Here is a 20279-nt window from a genome sequence, read left to right on the forward strand (position 1 = left end):
TTTTTACATGTATGGACCTACTCCAGACATCCTATTTAATGTTTTTTTAATCATCTTTTTTTCTGCCTTTTGTTTAATTAATACAGTTTTCTTTGACCCAAACTTCTCTAGTAGTTAGGAAATTATACAACATTGTACTTTTTTTTTTTTTTTTTTTTTGCGGTACTCGGGCCTGTCACTGTTGTGGCCTCTCCTGTTGTGGAGCACAGGCTCCGGACGCGCAGGCTCAGCGGCCATGGCTCACGGGCCCAGCCGCTCCGCGGCATGTGGGATCTTCCCGGACCGGGACATGAACCCGTGTCCCCTGCATCGGCAGGCGGACTCTCAACCACTGCGCCACCAGGGAAGCCCCAACATTGTACTTTTATCCCACTGATGACTAAACTTACATTTTTACTTCAGCATTTAAAGATAATCAGTATGTTTTTATTCCTTGAACAAAACAAGAACGTTATCATGTTTTTACACTGTATTCTCAATGCCTCGCATGTTTTATTTATTATATATACAATAATATATGGTGACCATATATATTATCATGTATACATATAATTATATAATTATCATATACATCATGATAATTTAGTTATCTAGACTTAACTGAGCATGGAAGGGACTCAACCATCTGGCTGTGGGCTGGGAATCAGAACCTCAGTCCAGGGAGAGTAGGTTCCTTCCCCAGGCCTATAGTTAGAAACCTACACAGATGCATCACATAGGTGAGAGAGGTGATATACTTGGATGAGTCTCTAACCCCGAAGCTCAGTTCCTCTTCTGTCCCCTCTCACCCCAGAGCACATCCCCAACCCCAGGATCCAGATTCATTCATCATCTAACACATCAGGCTGCTGCAACGTCAGTCTAGAGTGAGGGACCCCAGGAAACATAGGGAACCCGACAGTGAGCTGGCTGAGCCGGGGCCTCCCCAGGGAGCTAGAGCAGAGAGGGACACTGGGGCCAGCCCCCAGCTCCCGGAAGCTGAGCCTGAGCCCGCCCCTCGGCTGCTTCAACAGCTGCATCACCTGTGTGGTCAGCAGCCCTGCGGATGAGAAGAAAGCAGCCTTACGCCTGGAGGACATCTGTCCATGGAGGGGTGATGGCCATCTGCTAGGAAGGTGATGAAAATGGGCCAGCAGAGACCAGGGGAGGGCAAGGCTGGGAGGACTTGGGGAAAATGGGGGGACTGAGGGACATTTTAAGGCAGTTTATGTGATGCAAACAAAAAGTCCCCACCTCAGTGAATGGCCATAGTCTCATTGTAGTCTTCAAACCTGCAAGTCCAGAAGTTGGACCGATATATGGAGACTAATGCGTCACCCAGAGCATAAATGTGGGACTGGCTTGTGTGCACCCCCTTTCCCAGCATCAAGGAGCCTGGGAGGCTGAATTACACATAAGAATCCAATCGGGGGGGCTTCCCTGGTGGCGCAGTGGTTGAGAGTCCGCCTGCCCATGCAGGGGACACGGGTTCATGCCGCGGTCTGGGAAGATCCCACATGCCGCGGAGCGGCTGCGCCCGTGAGCCATGGCCGCTGAGCCTGCGCGTCCGGAGCCTGTTGCTCCGCAACGGGAGAGGCCACAACAGTGAGAGGCCCCAGTATCGCAAAAAAAAAAAAAAAAAAAAAAAAAAACAAGAATCCAAGCAGGGGAGGAGAAGGATTTGAGGAGTAAGGACTGAGGAACTCAGGGAACTCTACCCCCAGCCCTGGAACGCTCCCGTGCCCCAGACTCTGGCTCCAACCCTGGATGGGCGGCACTTGCATAGCACGTTCAGGCAGATAGATGCCCGTTTTTTGCTGCATACCAGACTTGCCCGTTCAAAGGATGGCTACTACCTCTGCATACATAAACCACAGTTCAGCCCTCCTCTGAGCAGTGTGAGCACCTGTGGTCACTACACCCAGTTACCACCCTTCCCCCATCAGCCTGGAGCATCACCTCAGCTACATAAAGGGACTGTACTGGGTAGGTTATGGGGGTGGGAACCCTTATGAAAGAACTTCAGGCCCTGGTGTCGTAAAATACCAAATCCCCTACTATCCTGAGGGCTACAGAGCAGGAACAACTGATGTTAAGAAAGAGGTGTAATTACCAGTTCAGCTGCCCCATCCCACCAATGCCTTCCTGACCTCTGCTCGCTCAGGTGGGGCTCTCATCTGAACAATCTTTCTTCTCATTTCTTCACTCACGCAGCATTCAACCCTCACACTGAGTGCCTACTAGGTGCTGGTGATGGGGAAAAGGCTCAGTGAGAAATAAGATAAGCCCCTGCCCTCAAGGAGCTTATTGCAATGGGGGCTTCACCACACACTGGCTGTGTGACCCTGCACAACTTACTTAATTTTTGTAGCTTTTCCATAATATGGATAATAATTGTATCTACTTCATAGGGCTGTTGTGATAATGAAAAGAAATAATCTACATAGAGCTATCAACACAGTACATGACACATAATATGTCAGTATTTGAAATAGCTCAAAGAAGGGGAGGAGTAAATTTCTAAACATAAAAGCAGATGTTAAACGCTAAAGTTGGAGCAACTACAAAATATATGGTTTGGGTATGAAAGAAAGAAGGAAGGGAGGGAGGGAGAAAGGATGGAAGGAAGAAAAATGTTAAGTAACTGCTGCCCGAGTTGAGAAAGGCATCGCAGATAAGGGAATACTTGAGATGGGCCTTGAAGGATGAATAGGAGTTTTCTTGTGGCATAGTGGAAAAGACATCCCAAACAGAGAAAAGGACATACCCTGAGGTCTGGTGACCCCAGAGTTTTTTATCCCTTCCTCCTCTTAGAATGTATTTTTCTTCTGGGAGTCTGAGAAGAGAAAAGAGGCAGGCTGAGGGGATGAGCAACGGCACATGCAGCTAACGGGAGCCTCTGAGTTTCCTGTGCAGAAATGGGACAGAAAGCCTAGTGAAGAAACATTAAAGTAACAGCAGCTAGTGTGTAGAGAGGCTAGAAAGGAGGAAACCTGTCAGGGTTGCATCAAGGATGTACACTTGGGATACAGGCTCTGAGCCAGGGTGGCCCCACCTCCTCCCAATTGCCTACCCAACAGGCCTGACTGAGGCAGATCTGACACTAGCCTTTGACTCCAGGTTCTCTTCAGAGCAAATGGCTTTGGAGAGGCATCCTTCTCATGGTTCTGACGTGAGCCTAGTGGCTGGAGTGTGGATCTGGATGAGAAAGAAGATGCAGACTGGGAGGGGCAGGTGCTGGGTAGACCCTGAGGGGAGCCCTGGGATAGGGGTGGATCTGGGAGAAAGGAGAAGATGGAGACCCCAGGGAAGGTGGCAGGGCAATGATCAGATAGAGGCTCACTGACCTCTCTTGTGAATCATTCCTGGTAGAAGCCTGGGGGAGAGCAATGCTGGAGGTGGGAGCTGTATGCATGCCCAGAAAGGAAGGGTGGAGGAAGGCAGGGACAGGACAGGGCTCTGGGACCTGATCCTATGAACCAGAGGGCAATGGCGGCTCTCAACCAAGGACTGATGAGGGGTCACCTCGAGTTTCATCCATTCTCACTAGCATCTGCTATATATAGGTGGGTCCACTCTCCTGCCAGTGGTGCCAGGCTCAGCAGCTACTCCCCAGGCCCTTCTCGCAGTGGAATCTGCTAACCTTCAGACTGGTGTGGCCAACAGCCATGACCCTCCCTATGAAGAGATCAGCTTCCTGAGACACCCTAAGGTGGGTCTAAGGGAATCAAATTAGGGTCAACTGATATGTGCTCAGAGACAGTGAGTGCTGGGGAGTCCGGAGTATTCTGTTTCCCATCAAGTTCTGGGTCCAGTCCTTGGTTTGGACAATATGGTTGCTGTGCCTGGGTGCCCACAACATGCTGGGAGCTGAGGGGCAAAAGGAGGAAACCACTGATGGGGAACATACCCCACTCATACGTCCACAGCCTCATCAGATCCTTGCTACCACCCAAGGAGGAGGGATGGCAAAGCGAAAGAAGCAAAAGTGTAAATGGCCAGGTGTCTGGTAGACCCTGTCATCTATACAAGACCCAAGGAAATAAAAAGTAGGGCACACTAGCAGGGCCTGGATATAGGGCAAACCCAAGAAGCTGAGAAGCATCAGGAAAGGCTCGTTTCCTCCTCTCTCCTTCCTGAAGTCTCTCCCTCCTACTTGCCTGAGATCCTGCCATTAATACCACCTCTTTGCGTAAAGGCTTTGATATATCTGCTGATGAGATGTCCCTAGGAGAGCATCTCATGTGGCTATTTGCCCTTAGTTGGAAATTGGTGCTATGGTCACAGATGGAATGATTTCACGGGGGAAGACCAGGAGACAGGGCTCGCAGGTGGAGGGGAGGACACCTAAGGGACTTCCCAGAAGCAGCGGTTCTCAAATGAGCTCGCATCGGGAGTACCTGAAGGGCTTGGTAAGATAAAGTTTGCTGGGCCCACTCTCGGAGTTTTTGATTCAGTGGGTCTAAGGCAGACCTGAGAACTTGCATTTCTAACAAGTTCCCAAGTGATGTTGATATTCCTGGTCCCACCCATTGACAACTACTGGGCTAAAATGATGAGCAGAGGAGAAGCAAGTAGAGCTGCTGTCAGGATGCCCAGGAGTAGCCAGTGGCCAGGTCCTCTCCTCTCTCATCCTTGACTTCCCTAAAGAGGGGACGATGCTAGATCATTGCTCCACAAAACATCAGGACCCAGTCCAGTCCCAGCAAGTTATAGTGGGGGAAAGTGAGACACAGAGGGAACACTTGGACTTATCAGAGAACCATGGCAAAGCACAAGACAGGATAGGGATGTCCTCATTCCCAGCCTAGTGTTCCCTGCACTGTCCCCAACTGCCTCAGTGCCTGCCAAACTGTGACTTCCCATGTCAGTCCCTCTCAGTTATGTCCCTATCTAACCTGGGCCTCAGGGGGACTCAGGAAATAGGTCATTGTTACCCAAACCCTAATACCCCTACCAGAGACGCACAGGAGGCGAGCAATATGTGGCTTTGGGATAGAGAAACAGATCAGGCAACATCTGACCCAGATACACAACCTTGTCCTGAAGCCCCTGCCACATCAGTCCCTGCCCTTGGGAAGCTCTCAGTCTGATGGAGAAAATGAATTCCCTACAAGGAGACAGGGAGTTAAGTGCAGAAATGGATGTGAGGCCCAGCTCTGACACAGATTTTTTTTTAATTGAAGTATAGTTGATTTACAATGTTGTGTTAGTTTCTGTTATACAGCCAAGTGATTCAGATATAGATAGATATATAGATATGGATGATATAGATATAGATATATAGATATAGACAGAGACAGTGATAGATAGAGATAGTGATAGATTCTTTTTCTGATTCTTTTCTATTATGGTTTATTACAGGATATTGAATATAGTCCCCTGTGCTATACAGTAGGACCTTGTTGTTTATCCATTCTATATATAGTAGTTTGTATCTGTTAATCCCAAATGCCTAATTTATCCCTCCCCCACCCCCTTTTCCCTTTGGTAACCATCAATTTGTTTTCTATGTCTGTGAGTCTGTTTCTATTTCGTAAAATAAGTTTGTGACACAGACTTCTTGATCAACCCTAGAAAATCACTTTCCTCCCTGTGCCTCAGTTTCTTCTTTCATGAAATGAGGATTACAATAATAATAACTTACATTTATCTGATGCTTTTCAGTTTTTCAAAGCACTTTTGCAACGAGAGCAGTCAAGGTGATTTACAAATTTGTTCATCAGTTATTTGTTGAGTGTCTACTGTGTTCCCTGAATTGTTCTGATCTGGGCTACAGAAGTCTACAAAACAAGAAGAGTCCTTGGCCTCACAGAATATACATTCTAGATTGAGGGAGGGGAGAATGACGAATCAATAAGCAAACTATGAAGTGCTAGACGATGATAAGTGTTATGAGAAAATAAAGCAGACCCTGAAAGAGATGAGGGAGTGAGCAAAGTGGAAGTCTTAGAGTGGGGCGAGAGAGATAGCATCCTGGGTAGAAGACAGAGCAGTGCAAAGATTCTGCAGTGTTCAAGAGAGAGGTCTGTGCTGAAGCTATATTTTGGGGAGTTATCAGTTTTGAGAGGCAGAATACCTAGTTGAGGACAAGAAGCTCATGAAGAGATGTAGCATGACTGACCCATCTGCCTAATGCTTAGAAATTGACCAAGGCCACTCCTAAGCTCTGCTTGAATTGTAGAAAGACAGGGAGAAGGGCACCTGCCATTCACATAGCCCGGAGTGTACTTTGGCCGTCCACACTGTCTACGAGAAGATCCGGAGAAGTCCAGAGCCCCAGGGGGACGCCTAGACCACGATGACACTGGAGCATGGAGGGGCCTTGGCAAGATCTGCCCCACCCCACCCTGTTCCCCTGGGTCCCCACAGATCCCTCATTAAGGTGGAGCTGGGGCTAAAGCCTAGGTCTTCCTGACCAATTTCACCGAGACCCCGGAGCAGCACGAGCTGCTCTCCTGGGTTCTCCATCAAAATTTTCTCACATCACAGATGGTGGGTGGTGACTCTGCTACTCAAATAACCAAATATGAGAAGCAAACCCTTCAGCCTTTGGCCACACTTCTGACCTGTGAGCCACTTGACCCCATCAGGGAACACTCATGGCCAGGCAGGACCTGCACAGGGGTGGCTCGGGGAGAGAGATGATTCCTTGGAACGGGGTGGGTCCTGGGGGCCCTGAGAAGGATGGGCCTTGGGTGGAGGACCTTCAGGATTTCACAGCCCAGCTCGCTACATGTGAATAGAGGGAAGAATGGCCCTTGACTGTGGAAAAAAGTGACCTGCAGATACAAGATTCAGGGCCAGATGTGTTGTAGAGGAGAGGAGTGGAAAGGGAAGGAAACATTTTTTTGAGCTCTGTCACCTACTAGGCTTAATTCTAAGCACATGAAATGTACTATCTAGGTTCTCAAAATTCAATTAATTTACAGGCTTTTTAATTTTTATTCAATAATGCATGCCTGCAGTACAAAAGTGAAAAGGCATGTCTTGTTGAAAATGATAATGCTTCATAATTTTGCTGCTATTAAAATAGGGTCTTAGGGCTTCCCTGGTGGCGCAGTGGTTGAGAGTCTGCCTGCCGATGCAGGGGACACGGGTTCGTGCCCCGCTCTGGGAAGATCCCACATGCCGTGGAGCGGCTGGGCCCTTGAGCCATGGCCGCTGAGCCTGCACGTCCGGAGCCTGTGCTCCGCAACGGGAGAGGCCACAGCAGTGAGAGGCCCGCGTACTGCAAAAAAAAAAAAAAGAGTTTTACCAAGAGTAAAATGGTCAATTTTATTGTTTCCTTTTTAACATCTGTGAACATAGCATATGTTTTTCTTTTTTATCTACTAATAATACATTAATAGATGTCTTAATATGGAACTATTCTTCCATTATTTGGATAAATCTCAGTTGGTATATTATTCTTTAAATGTACTACTGTTTGATAATATTTTTACTTGGGATTTTTTCATTTATAAATGAAATTCTGTACTTTTTTTTATGCTTTACTTCGTCAGTTTGGTATTTGTGTTATGCTTATCAGAGATCCCTTTTATTTTCATTTCTTGTAATAATTCAATTAAAATTCACTTTATAGTAAAAAAAAGATTCCTTTTAAGAAAATAATTCTCATTACTGAATGTTGATTTAATTTTTATTATGTTACTTAAAGATGTATAAACATGAGACTATGTATTAATGTCTGGTGCTTATAGCTTTTATATTATAAACAAAAAATGTATATAAAGTAAATAAATACAAAGCAACGAAATAATAAAGCAATGATTATTCGAACATATTCAAACATGCAACTTTAATGTAATGTGATGAATGTTTTTGTTTTGCTGAAACTAAACCATTGGTGTTGGTATTAAGAGAGAAAATTGCAGGCTCCCATCAGGCTCTGTATTTTATTTAGTTTTTTAACTTCAATACAAGAATGCTAGTTCACATACATTTATTGTACCAATACTTGATTAAAGTCTCTGTTTACCAGAACCTCATCTTAACCAAAACTCTGCCAGGTGACAATTGATAGATCTGTAGAATTGCATTATTCACCTGAAAAAAAATTAACATGACAACATTATTAAAGTCTTCATTCAACACATATCTATCTACTTGCCATTGGAATCATAGAACAAGAACGTTCTTCATTGGGTATTTGCACCCGTAGTGGGTGTTTACAACATTACTGCTAATGAACTTTTATAAGTTGGTGCCACAAAGATAGAATCCCATACCTCAGCTTACCAGTCAGATACGCCCCTGACAGCTATAGGGCAGGAATTTTTTAATGTGACAAGCCTTTTGGAGAGGTGCTAAGGGGCAGAAGGGAGCCAATTTGTCAGATGCCAATTTAGTGAATGTTCAAGTCATCAAAATTATCAAATCTATCCATTTACCAGAAACTTCTTTTTTAAAAACTATGTGTAAAACTTAAAGCAATTCATATTGGAAAAATGGTTTAACAGATTTCAAAGATTTCTGTCATTTTGGTTGACAGGTTTCATTATTTCTTCCTAAGAGCACCTAAAGCAATGTTTCATGTCTCTCTACCCAGCTCCCTGCTGGAGACAGAAAGAGAAGTCAGTTCACAAGATGGCCTGAGAGGGGAGACTGGGAGGCAGAGAGATGAAGAGGCTGACAGGCAGAGGGAGAGGGCCTGAGGCCAGGGAGGCAGTCTGAAGCCAGATCCCTGGGGTCTTCCCCAAAGCCCTCACAGGTTCTGGTAATCCATCTGACTCAAAGCACTGTAAATTTTATCAATAATTTTACTTTATTTTATTTTTAAATAAATTTATTTATTTTTTAGCTGTGTTGCTGCGCGCAGGCTTTCTCTAGTTGCGGCGAGCGGGGCTACTCTTCACTGTGGTGCACGGGCTTCTCATTGCGGTGGCTTCTCTTGTTGCGGATCATGGGCTCTAGGCACGCGGGCTTCAGTAGTTGTGGCTCGCAGGCTCAGTAGTTGTGGTGCTTATTTGCTCCGTGGCATGTGGGATCTTCCTGGACCAGGGCTCGAACCCGTGTCCCCTGCATTGGCAGGAGGATTCTTAACCACTGCACTACGTGGGAAGTCCAAATTTTATCAGTAATTGGCAGAAGTAAATATTTTATAAATTTATCAAATTCAGCAAATTGGTTGTTCAATGGACTTCTGTGTAAACTGTCTTTTAGCAAACTGGTTTTAGCTGAATTAACTTTGGGTGAATGTACATGAGCCTTACAGCTTAATGGGTAAGAGATTAGGCTTTGGGACCCAGCTGCCCGTGTCAAACCCTCAGTCCACTTACCGGCTGCAAACTCTTGAGCAGGGCCTTGACCTCCCAGTGCTTCCATCTCCTCAGCTGTAAGAATGCAGTAGTCAGGGTCTTCCTTCACAGAGCTGTCGGCAGAGTCACTGAGTTAACACACTCACAGCACTCAGAGCAGTGCCGGCATCAAAAGCATAGGTTATTATTGTCACTCTGCCCTGTCCTGCCTGATGGCCGGTCCTCCCACCTGTCTCCTCCACATAAACCATGCACCAGGTGGTCCCCATCAGGACGATGCTCTGTGCCGTTATCTGGTCCCCCTGTGAAGATGCTGTAACACAAAAGCAAACGCAGCCCTGAAAACGCCCTTGTTATAGGTGGGCACCTGTAGGATCCAAATATGCACATAATGAACTACCAGATTATTAACTGTCAGATTATTATTGAAATGAAAGCATGAAATGTAAACATTCTAACAGAGCACCTGCAGGACCCCGAGACTACAAAGCACACCAGTTTGAGAAACACCATTCCAGGAGCAATGGACCCAGATGGGAAAGGCAGCAGACAAAGGGGCAGGAGGGGTGAGGGGACGGAAAGCTCATGAACCACACGATGCCACACCACATGGCCGGCCCAGTCAGAAGGGGTGGAGGGGAAGGAAGTGGAATCCCACAGGGGGCTCCTCGTGGAACAGGAAGACGCCACTCAGAGGAGGCTGTTTCTCTGTGGCTTTCACAGGCCTGGGGCAGGCGGAGCAGACAGGGCTCTCCAGCTCCCATTGCCCAGAGCCCAGGCTCTCTTCCCAGCCTCCCCAGGCAGCTGTGAGGCCAAGCAAAGGATACAAGGCATGACATCTAGTTCTCTAACTCATGCTCGGACTTCAGGGTCCTGACAGAAAGCAAAGGCAAAAGGAATCCAGATACACAGGTTTGCTGAGCCAACTAGCAGAACAAATAGAAAGACTCCAATCAAAGATGAAAAAAGCAGGAAAAAAAAAAAAAACCTAACATGAGACCTACACCAATATTTGGTCCTCTAAAATAAAGGAAAGAAACAGCAGTTTGCAAAAGACTGATGAAACCAGAGGTGAAAGAAAATATCAGAATATGAAGGGGGTTGGAGGATGGAGCAGCAAATAAAATAATTGAGGAGAAAATTAATTCTTTGGCAGAACTTAAAATACAAAGAACAGAATCAACACTACAGAAAACTCCATCAGTGATGGGAAACACGATGAGAAAATAACATAGAAGACAAGAGGGAAGCAATTAGAGCAAAATGGACTGACAATGGGGACCAAACTTGTAGATAACTAGTTCCCCAAAGAAGACACAGAATGAACAGAGAAATACAATACTGTGGTCAAACAGCATGCACTTCCTCCCCCAGAGCCTCCCCTCTTCTTACTAACAGCCCTAACTGGCTCTGCTGTCAAGACGAGATACCTGGATCAGGGATGTAGGTGGGGATACTCCCTTGCTCTCTGGTGGCGGGCACGTGGCCCTATTCTGGCCAATGATAGGTAAGAAAAGTTTCCTGGGAGCTTCTGAGAATGACTTCCACCTGACAAGAGGAAGGAGGGAGAGGAGAAGCCCGTGCCCCTCGCTGCCCACTGGCTCTTGCCTCTGATTGTGGCTGTGTGAAAGCGAGGAGCTTGAAACTGCTGGAGCCGTTTCAGAGCAGAGGGAAGGTCAGGAGATGCAGAGGCTGACCCACAGCTCGTCTCTGGGCTTAGACATTACCCGGGGAGCAGCGTGAGTGACGTCACAGATGTGGGAAAGAGCAGTGTGCAGATGGGCGAAAGGGAATGGTTTTGGAGTTTGTTGGTATTTGCTAAATTACAGAGTGCAAAGGAGAGGCTGCAGATGAAGTTGGACACGTGGACTGAAATTAGGTTTTGCACTTCTTGTTCAAGATGTTCATGAACGAAGTAAATGCACGTGTGTCCTCTCCTTCCCTGGAACCTTAAAACTATAGTAAATGTATTTTGTTTAAGTGTATCGATCACATCAAAGAGAGACAGGGAGGCAACTAATCAGCAGACCAGAGACGCCTGGAATCTCAGAGAGAAAAGGAAGAGGACCGCCTAGTAAGGCAGAGCCAGACCCCAGACCAATTACATCAGAATCTCTGGGGTCTTGCCCAGGGGACAGGACTTTGTTAATGATCCAGGTGAGCCCGACGTGCAGCCAAGTTTGAGAACCAATGACCTAGAACACACACCTAGGGGCACAGTGGAGGACGGAGCCATCTGCCCAGAGGAAGCGCGGGGCCTCTGAACTCAGACGGCCGGGTAGGAAAGAGGGTGGAGTGAGAACAGGGCTGAAACAGGGAGCCTACTGGGCAGTCTGGGCATGGAATAGTCAACTCCCAGCCCTCACCCAGCCCATGCATGACCATGAAGGAGCCAGGCATTTCCTTCTCAGATGTCAACAAATAAAGGCTCTTCTAAAACAAAAACAAAACCCAAAAACCCTGAATGCATGCATGGTCTGGAGAGAACTCAGCAGCTTGTGTGGGTCCTGGGGCCTCAGGAAAGCCTCCTCATTCTGAAATTTAGGGGTTCCCCAGCATAAAAGCCAGCCCCTGCCACCACCCTAAAGTGGAGCCTGATTGCCCACAGAGCTGCCTGGATCCTTTTCAAACAAAAGGGGAAAACCAAGGCTCCACCAGACGCGTGACAAAAGCCGGCAGCAGAGGATCAATTCCAACCACTGGCAGGAAGAACAAGAGGCAGGTTAGAGGGGAGGGGGAATCAATGAGTTAAATCCACCCTAGATTAACAAGAAGCCATTAGGTATATTTCAGTTTGAAAACTCCAGAAATACCATCAGACACATTATCAGATCAGATCACAAATACACATCAGACACAGAAGTAAACACGGAAAAACTAAAACCAGAAATAATACAAGTGGTTGCCTCTGGGGAGAGGAACTGGGGCCAGGAGGGGACTGAGACTTTTCAGTACATTTTTTTTTTTTTTTTTTTTTTTTTGCTGTACGCGGGCCTCTCACTGTTGTGGCCTGTCCCGTTGCGGAGCACAGGCTCCGGACACGCGGGCTCAGCGGCCACGGCCCACGGGCCCAGCCGCTCCGCGGCACGTGGGATCCTCCCGGACCGACCGGGGCACGAACCCGCGTCCCCTGCATGGGCAGGCGGACTCTCAACCACTGTGCCACCAGGGAAGCCCCTTCAGTACATTTTTTAAAACCATATGCATGTATGACTTGCTGACATATATACGTATGCTATAAGTATGTATATTATATATCTGATTATATATATATTTAAAAGGAAGAAATCAAATCATAAGGCAGCACTTGTCCAACTTGAATGTACACACGATTCACTTGGCAATCTTGTTCAATAGCAGGTTCTGACTCAGTAGCTCTGGGGGGCCTGAGAGTCTGCATTTCATACAAGCTCCTGGGTGATGCTAAAGCTTCAGGTCTGAGGACCGCACTCTGCGTAGCAGGGCCATAGATGATGCTAAAAGCCAGGCTGAGGCATCTGAAATAAATTCCGTGGGTAACTGGAAATCAGTGAAGCTCTTTGAACCGGGGAGAGGCAGCATCAGAAGATGCTTGAGGTGGATTAATCAGGGCAGCATGGCCTCTCGGGAGACACTGGAGGCACGGGGCCAGAAAGGAGACATTGTAAAATCCAGGCAAGAGATGAGGGGCTAAGTCAGGGCAGTGACGGAGGGCAGAGGTGACAGGATAGAGAGACACGGCTGCAGTAGAATCACTTGGCAAAGGACTGGGTGTGAGGGGTGAAGGCAAGAAGGAACCCAGCTGTCCAGTGGAGAGGGTGCTGGGCCTTTAGAGACTCAGGGCAGGAAGGGGAGCCCAGCCTGGGGGGCCTGAGTGTGAGGATCCTGCGGGACCAACTATTTTTGGTAATTTTGAGATGATAGAAAAAACGTATATTGGTCCCTGCCCTGAGTTCCCGGCAAAGAGCTCCTAAGGCCCTTGCAGTTTCCGAAAGTGATAAGAGGACTAGGGCATCTTTTGTTCTAACACTGGGCCTTGATTCTGGTTTCTGACACAGCATTCCTAAATTTCTGGGAATTTCCGGGCTGATAGCAGAGTCTTTTGTTCTCATGACGTGACTCTTGGTGGGATCCTTAGCGGGGGCTGGTCACGAGAAAGACCAGGCTAGGATTAGAAGTCCCACTCCCGTTTTTCCAGAGAGGGAAGAGAGGCTGGAAATGGAGTTGTTAGTCTATCATGCCTACACGGGGAAGCCTTCGTGAAAATCCCAATAGTATGGAGTTTGGAAAGCTTCCACGATGGTGAACACACGGATGTGCTGGGAGAGTGGGGCACCTAGAGAGGGCACGGAAGCTCCACGCCCCTTCCCACATACCTTGCCCTCTGCGTATCTTCCCTTTTCATGTTTGTCTGTATCCTTTATAATAAACTGGTAAACAGTAAATAAACTGTTGTCTTGAATCCTGCAGGCTGCTCTAGCAAATGAATTGAAACCAAGGAGGAGGTTTTGGGAACCTCCGAGTTATAACATCATCAGAAGCACGAGTGACAACCTGGACTTATGATTGACATGTTAATGGGGGGTGGGGCAGTCTTGCAGGACTGAGCCCTTAACCTGTAGCCTATCTCCAAGTGGACAGTGTCAGAACTGAATTGAATTGTAGGACAACCAGCTGGTGTCACAGACTTGCTTGGTGCTGGGGTACCCCACACATCTGGTGTCAGAAGTGCTGTGAGTGCTGGTAGTAGTAGCAGTGTAAGAGTTAAGGAGGGACAAGGGGTGGCGGCAGGGGGGGCGGGGGGAGGAATGAGTTCTTCCCACACAGTAATGCAGACCAAGAGTTCAGAAGAGGCGGAAATCAGTGAGGAAGTGACCGAAAGGTAGGAACCATCCATCACTCACAAATACCAAAAATTGTCCCTTGTCAGGAGCATGCCCGGGGCCTGCATGTGACATGGGTTCCAGCTGTCAGGGTCACACTGAGGCCATTCAGGCAGCCTCTTTCCTGCGCCCCTCACCGCGCTCTGGCTCCATCTCTGATGCTAAGGGCACATTTGCAAGTCCAGGACCCAAGGCTGACCTGAAGAGGAGGACTCCGGCCCTTCCAGAGAAAGACCCAGGACAGACCTCATTCTCAAGGAAGCATGACCTGCCTCTGTGACCTGGGCTCAGAGTTTCCCTTCACAGGCCCTCAAAAGGGTCAGGGTGGCACAGAGCAGCAGGGAAGATGGGGACACCCCTCAGGGTGACTTCTGTCTCTTCACCTCAACACCACACACTTACAGACCAGAGATAAAATGCTAAATACATGCATGGTCTCAGGAGAGCCACTGATGAATCCATTTTATAGCCCTTCAAATGTTTAAGTCTTTTGCTTGTACGGGGCTTTTTTTTTTTTTAATCTGTAATGTGATTTGCTGTACGTTAGAATAAAAAAGAAAATAAAAACAGCTGCATGGTTCTCTGTGAGACAGTTGGAAAATACCTCCATTTTGTAAGGCCGAGCAGCCTGGGAGAAAGTCTTCTGGTGGGTGAGGGGCCCCCAAAGGTGGGAGGTGGGAGGTCCTCGCTCGGGTCACTGAGGCGGGCCCCTGTGCTGATGAGGTGGGAGCCCAGCCCTGGGCTGAAGGGCTGAGGATGGGAGAAGTCTGGCCCCTGGATACACAGGGCACTGCTGTTCCTGCTGTATCTACACGACAGACATTCCTCCTGGTCTCCAGGCCGTCAGAGGCATCCAGGGAGCTAAACCATCATCAACGCACCCCACTTGTCTAGCACTTTCCAGTGCAAAAGCACTTTCACCTATGAGAGGCAGATAAGTACCATTGGGATTACCTTCCCCTTTTACAGATGAGTAAACTAAGGCTCCAGAGACGTTGGTTAACTGGTAAACCGCAAGATGTGGAAAGTCAGTCCAAGGCAGAGCCTGGCCTAAGACCAGGTCCCTGCCCTTTCAGACCAACAGTCTTTCCGGATCCAAGCCCCTCTCAGGGCAGTTTATCTCCCACGCAAGATGGTTTCAGACCTTGAGAAGCCACATGAGGGGGCAGGAGGCCAGGACTGTCCCAGGGCAGCCTCTTGCCTCCCTCGCATCACCCCAGAGAGGAACTAAGACCTGTGGCTGCATCTCAGCAGCCTCTGAGATCAAGGTGACTTTTGGTCAACCACAGCCGCCTCCCCTTGCACTCAGCGTGTCAAAAACAGGCGTGCACCTCCGGCTGCAACCCAGACCTGCAAAGGCTGCTGGCCTGGCAACCCTCAGCTGGTCTCCCAGCAGGGCCCGGGGACCTTCCCTGTCTGTGAGCTGCAGGCTGGTGGACCTGCCCTTCTTCCTGGGGCATTGAAGTGTCCTCCTAGGGAGTCTCATGGTCCAGCTTTCACAGGGTCTTTTCACCTTAGTCTTAACCATCCCATTAGTCACACCAAGTACGTTACCTTTTAAAGCTGGAGAAGTCCCCCTAGTGGAGGGACTGCCCCCATGCTGAGCTTGTGCCCAGCCCCCATGCATGGCTCTGCCCAACCTCAGTTTGTGGGTGACTCTCTCCCCAGCCACATCAGTCGGCCTCTTTCTGCTGGGCTTCCTTTATCACAAGGGTTCCCTTGTGGTTCTTGGCCTGACAAGTTCTCAGCATCTCTCTTGCAACCAACAGGGTTTGGACAGAACAAAACATCCAGCACAACCTTCTACCCACCCCAGGGGCTCAGGGTACACCAACCTCCCCACAGGGAAGAGGTAGGTCCCCACTCATGACCCCTGAGAAGGTGCCCACCGACCTTTGAGACCCTCCCATTGGGAGCACAGAAGGGAGGGAGAGCCCCAGCAGGAACAGATAACTGGGAAAACCTCCCCACTTTAGGGGTCACTCCCCATCCCTTATGGGCCTAAGAAAGAACCCCCATCAGCCTCCAGCTTGCACACCAGCTCCCACTCCCTGGAGTAAGACCTTCCCTCCCGCCCAATGCCCGAAGACCCTTCCAGATGCAGCTCAGATGGCCCCCCTTGTGATGTGACCGGGTCACAGGCTCTTGCCTCCCCCTCTTCTGATGCAGGCCCCAGGCCCTGTGAACAGGGAAGCAAGGAGACCCCACGCTCAGGCTGGTGCAAGTGCAGGGTCGGCACCTGAGAGTGGGTGTCCTGTTGACTCACCCTGGTCCCAGCCCTCCTGTAAGGACGCTGGGGTGTCACATACGCTCTTGAACACGACAGGCAGCTTTCAGCTAAGGTGCACATGGCAGCCATGGCTGGTTTCCACTCAGCAAATATTTACTGAGCACGCCAGTGCCTCGGCACAGCCAGGGCCCTCCTTTCCCGTCCAGTCACCATCTGCTGTGGTCACTGAGCCCCGAGGTGAGCATCACGTGTGTGCCCTCCCTCCGCAGCTAACCCCACAGCCACTCTGCTCCATGTGGGCGCCCCACCTCTTTAGGACCTGGGCAGAGTCCATCACGGGTTGGGTCCAAAGACACAGTCCGTGTTAGCCATCTTGCTTCCAGTGCAGACACAGCTTATGCATGTTTTCTACTCAAAGTCTGTTACTTGCTCTCAGGAGCAATAAAGAAGAGACAGGAAAGTAGCAACTTAAATTATGCAGCGATTCCACTCTAGGAGAATCTACTCTCTTCACAAACTGAAAGCTTGGAGTAAGCTTGAGACGGAAGCTGTAAATCCATGGGTTCCCTTGGGGCCCTTGGTCCATCTCTCTGCTCCCACCCACCTTCCCCGGGGGCAGGGCTGTGTCAGGACCTGTTTAACAGCTGGCTCTTCAGGAGGACAAGGCCCTGGTCTCTAGCATTTGCCAATCCCTGTGGTATGGATACTCCCTCCATGGCTCATTTCAAACCACCACCATTATGACCCTGAGCACAGACTCGGGAAAAGACGCGTAACACCAGCTCTCACAAGCCAGCTCCAGGCGTTTCCAGCACGTCCCTGTCTGGGACAGGAATCTAACATTTCAATCTGCAGACACATTTTCATGTAGCCTTGCTCGGGAACACAGCCAACCGTCTACCAGGAGGAAAAGGCAGTCTCTTCCAAAGCAGGAGGACAAGTTGCTGAGGGTGGTACGTCGGTCTACAACACAGCAGCATCCTAAGGGATTCACAGGAGTGGTTCTAACTGTACTTTATTCCCACCTTAAAACCTAACTCTCCCCTTCGTTAACCAAAGCGAAGGCCTGGATACCCCTCACCCACCCTCCTCCTTCACTACACACCCCCGGCCCAGGCTCAAGTGGGGTCCCCCGCCCACCCCGTCTACCTCCCCACCAGACTGTGCATCCTGAGGGCACAGAACGACTTTTTCTCTGGGAGCCCAGCATGCTGGGAGGCGGGAACTTGCAGACAGACAGGCAGACTTTGATTCCATTCCTGCTTCTACTACAGACCGGGTAATTGTGGGCAGATCCTCCATGGCCTCATCTGTAAAACGGGGTAATAGCTACTTCCCAGGGTTGTCGGGAGAACTGAGTAAATGTGGTGCTAAAAGCACCCAGCGCAGGGCAACCCCACCAGACACAGGCCCCTGCTTACCTCCTCCCATCCTCCCAGGGGAGGCGACCTGAGCCATAGTCGGACAATGTCGCCACCCTGTGGCTAAGATCAGAATTGCAAGCTGTTCCTGGATTTGAGGGAAACTGCTTAGAGAAGGGAAGGGCTGGTGGGGGCTGGTGAGAATCAAGACGAGGGTTTCTGAGAGGACGCCTGGTATCATGGAAAGACACTGGGCACTGGCATGAGGTTCCGGAAACAGTTTTGGAGATATTAGCTGCTTGAACTTCAGCAAGTTATTTAACTTCTTAAGCCTCAGTTTCTTCATCTGTAAAATGGACATAATGCTTTCTGGGTCATTAGATAAGCACTCAGTAAGTGTTCGTTGCTCTTCTCCTTGCTCTTACCCTCTTCCTGCCCCTCTTTTCTAGATCCCAATAAATATCACCTTTCTGCCTCTGCAGGTCCCCTTAGTAGTTCCTCCTTGGTCTCATCTTCCCCTAGAGGAAGTATCTCAAAGTCCACAGTCATCCACATATGGACTTAGAGATGTCCCAAAGCTCTAAATTTTTACAATAATTCAATAACAGGGACACACTTGGTGATATACTCATGTCAACAAAATTATGTCAAGGATGATCTATAGAGTAAAATGTCAAGATATTTATTTGTAATAAAGACTCCCAGTCTGGGGACAGGTGTCAAACCAGGGACCCTAAACACCCCCTTCCCGTTAACAAGTTCTCTCCCCAACAACAAGGGGGTTTGCTGGACAAAGACCCCGTGATGGTCAGGAGGGGGGGTATTTCTCCCATATTCGGGAACTTCCTGAAACTTCCTGACCCAACCGGAAGCACCTGTCTGGTGGGCAGATTGCTGTGAGCCTGATGCCGAGGACACGGTGACCAGCATTGTTTCAGTGGTGACCAGTGTCCTTGAGGTTATAAACCCTCCCTGATGGGCCAGTGCCACAGTCCTCAGTGCTGGGAAAGCCCAAGATTTAGGACTCAACAAAATTAGGTCTGTATTTTATCTTATTTACTTGTTACCTGAGTGGCTCTGGGCAAATATCTGAACTCTTCTGAGCCCGTGAGCTGTCACAGCATTGGGGATGTGTTCCTACTTCAGGAGTCTCTGGGTTTAGCAAGTGCGGTCCTGTGCATGTGCCCAGTGAGGCCACAAATGCTCAATAAACACACTTATTCTCCAGAATCCATTCTCCCGGAGACACTTCCTCTTATGAAAGGTTGGCTTTACCACTAGACCAGGTTTCCCGGAGCACCCCCTCATGGGACCACAGTTTCCTAATTTTCTTTTAAAAAGTTAAGACTATCCTTGGGGATAGAAAATAACTGAGGATAGATACTCACTAATTCCTTCACCAACTCATTTCTGGATTGTAAATTCTTCACTCACCAGAAAGAAATGCCATTAAACCTAAGCAAATGGATAAACAGAGTAACTTTTATTATGTGGCCAGAGGACAGGAGCAAACAGATCACAAAACAAGAAATGCAATTGTTTCACACGTGCAGTGGAAAAAATACGGGGCATATTAGACAGCTCAGGCTGCCATTACAAATTACCACAAACTGGGTGGCTTAAACAACAGATACTTTTTTTCCCACTCTTGGAGGCTAGAAGTTCAAGATAAAAATGCCATCAGAGTTGGCTTTGGGTAAGGCTTCTCTTCCTACCTTGTAGATGGCCACCTTCTCACTGTGTCCTCACATGACCTTTTCTCTGTACAGACAGAGAGAGCGAGCTCTGGTGTCTCCTCCTCTTCCTAAAAAGACAAGAGTCCTATCAGTTTAGGCTCCGAATCTTTTGAGCTCAGATAACCTTCATTACCTCCCTAAAGGTCCTCTCTCCAGATACAGTCATATAATGGATTAGGGCTTCAACATCTGAATTTGGGGGGGAAGACAATTCAGTCCATAACATGGGGTAATCAAGTAAATGTTTGCCCTTAGGGCTGCTGTCTCTGGGGTGGAATTTTGAGTGCGTGGCATCTTCACAATGACTCACCAACCAAAATAGCAATCAGAGATAAGACCAGTGTAATAATGAGACAGGCCCTCTCCATCCCATTTGGGGATCCGTTTAGAGAGAGCAGCCCTGTCCTTGCCACCATCGTCATTTGAGACACCGGCCCCATCAAGAAGTGAATGCCGCCTCCCCTACTCACCTTCAGAAGTCATGGACCCCACAAATGATATTGGTGTCTGTTGCCAAACTCCTCAAAAATTCCCCACATGAGTGATGGATAACCTCTCCCTTCTAGCAATGACACTCTTGGGGGCCAAACCCATCCATCTACTTAGATCTGCCTCTGATTCTCATCAAGACCTGGGGTGAGAGCTGGCCTCTATTCCCAGTGCTATGTTCACCTTTTCTTTCCCCTGGGCCATCTGCCAGGGGAATGTGACAGTGGGTGGGCGGGCAGGTCCACTCCCCATTCTCTGCAGGGTTGGCAGATCTAGGGGGACTCATTTATCAGAATCTGAGAAACGGGGGAGAGCCCACCACCCCACCTGGGAAAAATATCTACCATTAGTTGCTCTGCCTG

At 48.7% G+C, this 20279-nt stretch overlaps 1 long non-coding RNA gene across 4 annotated transcripts in view; it reads right to left on the reverse strand.

Moving 5' to 3' along the window:
• Positions 1-7858: 7858 nt before the first annotated feature.
• The window catches only part of LOC109549610 (uncharacterized), a 28357-nt gene continuing 15936 nt past the window's right edge, over positions 7859-20279 (reverse strand). The window contains exons 4-7 of one of the 4 annotated variants that reach the window (XR_012332405.1): positions 19408-19496; positions 19081-19147; positions 9261-9352; positions 7859-8028 (exon numbers count right to left, since the gene is read on the reverse strand). This is a non-coding gene — a long non-coding RNA (uncharacterized lncRNA). Of the gene's footprint in view, positions 9033-9260; positions 9553-19080; positions 19148-19407; positions 19497-20279 lie in introns of all 4 variants that reach the window. The other 3 variants (XR_012332408.1, XR_012332404.1, XR_012332407.1) reach the window with 3 other exon arrangements.

This window comes from Tursiops truncatus, chromosome 1 (assembly GCF_011762595.2).
Source record: "Tursiops truncatus isolate mTurTru1 chromosome 1, mTurTru1.mat.Y, whole genome shotgun sequence".
Taxonomy (NCBI): Eukaryota; Metazoa; Chordata; class Mammalia; order Artiodactyla; family Delphinidae; genus Tursiops; species Tursiops truncatus.